Source organism: Chrysochloris asiatica, unplaced genomic scaffold (assembly GCF_000296735.1).
Source record: "Chrysochloris asiatica unplaced genomic scaffold, ChrAsi1.0 scaffold00007, whole genome shotgun sequence".
NCBI classification, from domain to species: Eukaryota; Metazoa; Chordata; class Mammalia; order Afrosoricida; family Chrysochloridae; genus Chrysochloris; species Chrysochloris asiatica.
The window spans coordinates 13,183,788-13,190,847 of NW_006408525.1; the positions used below are offsets into that span (position 1 = coordinate 13,183,788).

The 7,060-nt window shown below is 39.2% G+C and overlaps 1 protein-coding gene across 1 annotated transcript in view; it reads right to left on the reverse strand.

Annotated features, from left to right (window-relative positions):
- ANKFN1 (ankyrin-repeat and fibronectin type III domain containing 1) overlaps window positions 1–7,060 on the reverse strand; it is a 222,935-nt gene that overhangs the window by 76,362 nt on the left and 139,513 nt on the right. The window lies entirely within an intron of this gene.

The following is a 7,060-nucleotide window of genomic DNA, read 5'->3' on the forward strand; positions in this document are numbered from 1 at the left end:
ACACACACACATACACACATGGAGGTACATTATATATGTACCTTAAGTTCATTATAAATACAAGATAAATTATTTCATGCGAACAGTATCTTCTATTCACTTCCCAAGTATGGTTTCTGCCTATTCAACTGAAAATGTTCTAAGTCCCAGTGACACTCATCCATCCCACATAAAGAAGCTTCCTGTCATTTCCTCTAGCATAACTTGACACCTTCCTTCGGGAAACACTGTCTTTCTTTGGTTTCTCATATACCCACTCTTCGGTTTCTCCTCCTCCTCCCTAATCCATCTTCCAGTCTTAATTGGTTTTTCTTCCACTCTAGATACTGGGGTTTGTGGCTAACCTGTTGAGTACTTCTCTCTCCCACCAGTATCCCCTAAATGGCTCTTTATTCAATTAAGTCATCCAAAGCTAAACATTCTGTTTTCCCCTGACACCATGTTCTTTATAAGTTTTTCTATAGGTTGCAAAAATCCCTGGTAAGGAAAGATAAATTGTGCTTCATCAGTAAAAAGGGTCTTAAGCAACAGTACACATGGCAGGGTTTAGTACCACCCTACTCTGTAGCAGTAGCTTAAGGGGTTCAAGTCACAAGAAAGACAAGGTCTCTATGTTTCTAAACCTCAGATGACAATATACAGGCCTTGTTAAGTGCCATTGAGTCGACTCTGACCCATAGAGATCTTTTAAAGGGTTTCCAAGGAGTGACTAGTGAGCTTGCAGTTCAAATGACTTTGCAGTCTGTCTGACACATTATCCCACAGCGCCACACCAGGAGGACTTAAGTTATCTATGGCACTTCAATTCTTCAAAACCGAGCCATCCTCATAGTCCACTGTTGTCTTTGAGTCACTTCCACACCGTAGAGTTGCTGCCCTTGCATCCTGTGTTCTTCTCAGTTCAGTTCCTGGACATTTAGCTTGATCTCCTCAGACCTTGACATTGTTCTTTCAGAATTCCTAGTGTTCTGATAATCAGCAGCAGCCTCTTGGAAAATCCTGCTGCCTTTGGCCGCCCCTGCTTCTTGCAAACTTCTCCCTTCTCGTACCTTGGGTCTCTGAATTCTCTGATTATGTCTCTTTGATGTAATGCTCCTCAAGAGTCTTTTGGCTCTCTTTTCATTCTGCATGCTTCTCTTTGGTGGTGACCTAATCCACTTTCTTGCCTCCAACTAAGGCTCTCAAACCTGCAAATCTATACCCAAGCCTCCTTCCTGAGCTTTCTCCACTGCATTTCCACTTGAGTGTCTCCCAAGTACTTCTTTTTACCTACATAAGACTCTCCTCTTATTTTCACAGTTGTTGTTATGTGCTGTTGAATTGGTTCTACCCATAGTGACCCTGTATAGTGTTTCGGAGGAGCAACTTAGTAAGCTAGAACCAATGACTTTGCAGTTCAAACCGACTTTGCAGTCTAGTGCATTAACCCACAGCTCCACACCAGGACTCTTGCCAACTAGTGGCAATATCGTATTCCATCAACCAACTAAAATGCCCCAAAACATTTTGCTTCTTCTTTATCTCCAGTTCCCCATCATCAGTTTATCATTAAACCCAATAGGTCCTACCTTTCCCTTAAGCTTCTCTCTCTTCCCCTCACACTACAATTATCATAATGTGAGCCTCGATAATCATGATCAGCACCTCTGCAACTGCCTCCTAATTAAATTTTCTGCTCCATGTTCTCCTTATTCTAATAGATGATTATCTTATTGTAAGCTGAATTATAGTTTTAAAATGAAGGTCTACATATTTTAAATATTTTCAAAATGTCTACTTGCTTTCAGAATGAAATACCATCTAACAAGGCATTCAAGGACCTTCATAATCTGGCTCCAGCCTTACACTACTATCCATTTCTCTGGTCATTTCCCAAGAGGAAGGAAGTCTCTTTTCTGTAAGTCCCTTTCACCTGATTGCTTTGTGTGCTTTTCTGCCTTTGTGTCTTGTGCTCATCATCCAACCTGTGCTTGGTGAAACTCTATTAATCCTTTAAGATCTAGCAAAGCTAACTTTAAATGCCTCAGGAATAATTAATTAATTACATCTGTCTGTGTGCTCCAAGAGCCCTTTACTCAATTAAATCTAAGATCTGTTACACTGTGTAATGCTTTCTTACATGTGTTTTTCTTTTTCTTTTGCTAGGATGTGAGAAATTTAAGAACACTAAAAGTGCCATTCACTTTTTAGGAAAAGTATCCTTTACTTTGTCCTCTCTAGTACCTGTGTTTGTGCTTTGTGCATAAAAGGTGTTGGTGCTAAATTTCTTCCAAATTATGTCTACACACACACACACACACACACACACACACAAGAGGGTGAGTCAAAAATGATCCACACTCTCTTATATTAAAATGCCGCTCCACATCTACGACTGAGGACAGCATTCAGAATATATGTGAAAGGATTCTGTCCCGTAGACAAGTGACAGTGCATTATGTTGCAAATCATCTGCAAATCAGCCATGATTCTGCCTATCAAATAATCAATGACAGACTTGAGTTTCGTAAAGTTTGTGTGAGATATGTACTGAAATAACTTACAGAAGCGTTTGGACATCTACAAACTAATGTGGACCAATACTTAAAGGAAGGTAAAAGTTTCTTAATACATTGTTACTGGTGACAAGACATGGATTCTTCACTACAAGCCTGAAAGTAAATTGCAGAGTATGGAATGGAAACATCCTCTGTCACCAACCAAGAAAAGTTCAAAAGTCAGCCATCAGCTGGAAAATTGAATACTGAAACCGTAACAAGAATAACAGCAGCTTTCTGGGATTCTCAAGGGCCCGTATTGTTTATATATATAGTTCTGTTAGGGAGCTAGTAGCTCTTTGAAGATCCAAGTGTCTGAAAGCCAAGATAGGAAGGGTTTTTAACCAGAGAATAATGTCTTATCTAATTAGATAAGGTAATTGCAAGGTCGGTGGTTCAAGCTCACCAGCTGCTCCTTGGAAACCCTATACAGAGTCGCTATGCATCAGCATTGACTCGATGGCACTTAACAACAATAACAATTCTAGCTAATTGGGAAAAAATTAACATTGAAGGATTTGTTAGATACAGAACAAATTGAAAATCAGAAGCCAATTTGCAAGGATATTCAGAAAGAGAAAAGGGTATAAGAAAATTCTGGAAACAAAAATATTTTTGGTTGCCATTGAGACAAGCATGATTGCTGTGGTGGAGCTCTGTCTCCAGGGCATCTGACTCCAGGAAAAGGATTCAGGGTGACCTCCCAGAAGAAGAGCTAAGGATTAGCTAGATCATTTGGAAAGTGATTAGTTAAAAGTTTCTCAAAGATACAATCTTTAAAGTTTCTGAAAAAAATCACCTTTTGATTTTTGAATCAAAACTGTTCATGTTCTATTGAAATTTCTTTTACAAGGTATGTATCTGGTGGAAAACATAGTCTTGCTTCTTTCAAAACAAACCTAAATTAAACATGAATAGACACAGGTTTGTGAGAAGGTGTTGATTTGCTTTGGGAATTAATGGATAGTTTGAAGTATTTAAATCTAATTAGATTTTATGACCTGTCTGGGTTTCAAAAGGTAAGAGGATTAAAAGAAGATTCACATTGAAGGAAAAAAAAAAAAATCTCCTTGTAGGAATAGGCACTATTCTGTACCAACCAACCACCTTCTGTCTCTGTGTCGTTCCTTAGGTTGGTGGACTCCTTCAGCCTGAAGCCAATGGAGATGCAAGGAGCTTGTTATCATTTAAAGATGAGGCGGTGAAGGAAACAGAGTAGCAGTTATCTTGAGAGCCAATAGTGAGTTCTAAGAAGACAACTTAGCCATGTTTTCTCTGGAAAGTTATATATATGTAGGTAAAGTATTAATATTAAAGATGTGGGAAATTACTTACAAGTTTGCTCTAAACCATCTGTCAGTTTATTGTACTGTGGTGGCTTACATGGTGCTGTGATGCTGGAAGCTATGGCACCAGTATTTGAAATCTTAGCATGGTCATCCATAGTGGACAGGTTTCGGCAGAACCTGCAGACTAAAACAGATGGGGAAGATGGATCTGGCTATTTATTGAAGAAGCTGGCCAGGAAAAAAAAAACAAAAAAACCTTCAGAATAGCAGCAGGACATTGTTTGATATAGTATTGGGAGATAAACCTCTCAGATGTGAAAACACTTAAAATAATATGGGGGAAGTGCTACCTCCTCGAAGTAGAGTTGACCTTAATGACTAAGGATGGAACAAAGCTTTTGGGACCTTCATTTGCTGCTGTGGCACCCTCATAATAGGAATAAACAGCTGCAAACATCAGAATTTTGTGAAGTGTGCAAATCTGGGAAAATTAGAAGTCATCAGAAATGAAATGGAAAGCATAAAGACTAATATTCTAGGCATTAGTTAGCTGAAATGGACATGCACTGGCCATTTTGAACCAAATAAACATATGGTCTATTCTGCCAGGAACAACAAATTAAAGAGGAATAGTCTTGCATCCACTGTAAAAACAACAACAACAACAACAACAAAACAAAAAACATGTCAAGATAAATCCTGAAGTACAACACTCAGTGATAGAATAATACCTCAATACCTATAAGGAACCAATTTATATGACAATTATGCAAATTTATACACCAAACACTAATGTTGAAATTAAATTGAATATTTTAATCAACTTCTGCAGTTTGTAACTGACGAAACATGCACTCAAGATGTACTGATAATTACTAGTGATTGGAATACAAAAGTTGGAAACAATGAGGAAGAATCAGTAGTTGGAAATCAGTAACCTTGGTGAGAGAAACAGCACCATAGATTGCATGATAGAATTTTGCAAGATTAATAATTTATTCATTGCAAATACATTTTCAACAACATACATGGTGAATATATAATTGGAACTTGCCAGGTAGAATACACAGCAATCAAATAAATAGACATCTGTGGAAAGACACCATTGTCTCAATATCATCAGTCAGAACAAGGCCAGGGACTTGTGAAACAGATCAATTATTCTTATGCAATTTTAAGTGAAAGCTGGAGAAAATTACAGCAAACCCACAAAAGCCAAAGAATGACCTCTGCATATCCCATCTGAGTTTAGAAACTATTTCAAGAATAGATTTGATACATTGAATACTAGTGACCAAAGACCAGACAGATTGTCAGATGACATCAAGGATGTCATAAATTATAAAGGAACAGGCCATTAAAAAGTTAGGAAAGACCCCCTTCCAAGACTGAAAGTCAAAGGGAATACACGAGCAGGTTTGTAATCTTGCTGGCGACTACATTGGTCTACTGATGAGTGAAAAAGCAGCAATGAAGATGGGGGCTGAGTCCAGCAGCAACATTACATAGATTCCCGCTGACCTGGAGTAATGTGAGACCTAGGGACTCCTGAGCCCATGGACAAGGATATAGCCACAGAGGGCTAGAGCTGAGAGTGAAGCATCCAGCTGATATGAAGTGAAGGGAGATGTACAAGAACACCTATACTTGCAGATAGTACCCATTTGACCTAGCTTCAATAGCTGGATTATCAGAACTCAACTAGAGGAAGATTAAAAAATATATATTTTTTAATAAAAAACAAGTGTAAAATCACTACAATTTGATGAACTTGACCTATACTTATGGATGTCGTAGCTTAAAATACCAACCAAGAGGGAAGGAATCTTCACAGCAAGGATCATTCCCATCCCCTCTGTACACAGGGTTGATAGGGATGAGCAACTTAATTTGGCTACCTAATATGGGGAGGGGGGCTTATAAAGGCACAAAGTGACTGGCTTATACGTTTTCAAGAAGGCAATTAGTTTCAGAGTGTGCGGGGGAAGATAGAATCTTCACTGAGTGGTTTTCATCCTGTCTGGATGGGGCTGGTGGAAGGAGATGGGAAGAAGACTCATATGATTCAATAGTGGGTAATTACTATTTTGACTGATTGAGATTGTTGTAACTATAAAGGTTTTGTAGTAAAAATGGGGGAATGGAGCAAATTTCCCTGGGACCATCAAGGGAGAATAGCAGGAGTGGAGTGTGATACCCTTTTCAGAGAAGCAGCAATGCAAGAGATGGAGGCAGAGATGATGACATGGAGAGATGAAATGGCTGTGGACTCTAGTCTCATGGAGCAGAGAGGGGCTATTTGCTGGTGGCTGGGGGTGGGGTGGGGCAAGCTTCCAGGTTATGCCCTTTAGTTGTTTGAATGGTTGTATATTCCCGAGGGTTTTGGTGTACATCCAAAAGAAAAAAACAGAGGGAGTAGAAGCAAATTCTGCTGAATGATGATGCATGGAAGGGATTGTAATCATTGCAATGAAAGGAAATACGAAAGGATAAGTGTAAAACTGATGTTCTCCCATATAAACTATCACTCAGTTCATAATAAAAACTTAAAAAGATAGGAAAGAAAGAAAAGACCAGAATGGATGTTACAACAGACTCTTAAACTTGCTCTTCAATATTTGTTGTTGTTAGATACCATTGAGTCAGTACCGACTCATAGCGACCTTATGCACAGCAGAATGAAACACTGCCCAATTATGGGCCAACCTCAGTACTGTTGCCATGCTTGAGTCCATCATTGCTGACACTTGGCCAGTCCATGTCGTTGGGGGTCTTCCTCTTTTTCTCTGACCCTCCACCTTACCAAACATGATATCCTTCTCCAGTGACTGGTCCCACCTGACACTATGCCAGAAGTATGAGAGACAAAGTTTGGCCATCTTGGCCTCCAAGGAGCACTCTGGCTGTACTTCTTCCAAAATGAATCTATTGGTTCTTCTGGCAGCCCATGGTACTTTCAATATTCTCCTCCAACACCATAACTCAAATGCGTCAATTCTTTTACAGTCTTCCTTATTCACTGTCCAGATTTAGCATACATATGAGGTTACTGAAAATACTATGGCTTGGGTCAGGCATACCGTAGTCCTCAAGCTGACATCTTTGCTCTTCAACACTTTAAAAAGGTCTTGTGCAACAGATTTGCCTACTGCAATATGTTGTTTGATTTCTTGATTACTGCTTCTGTGAGTGTTGATAGTTGATCCAAGAAGAATGAAGTCCTTGACAACTTCA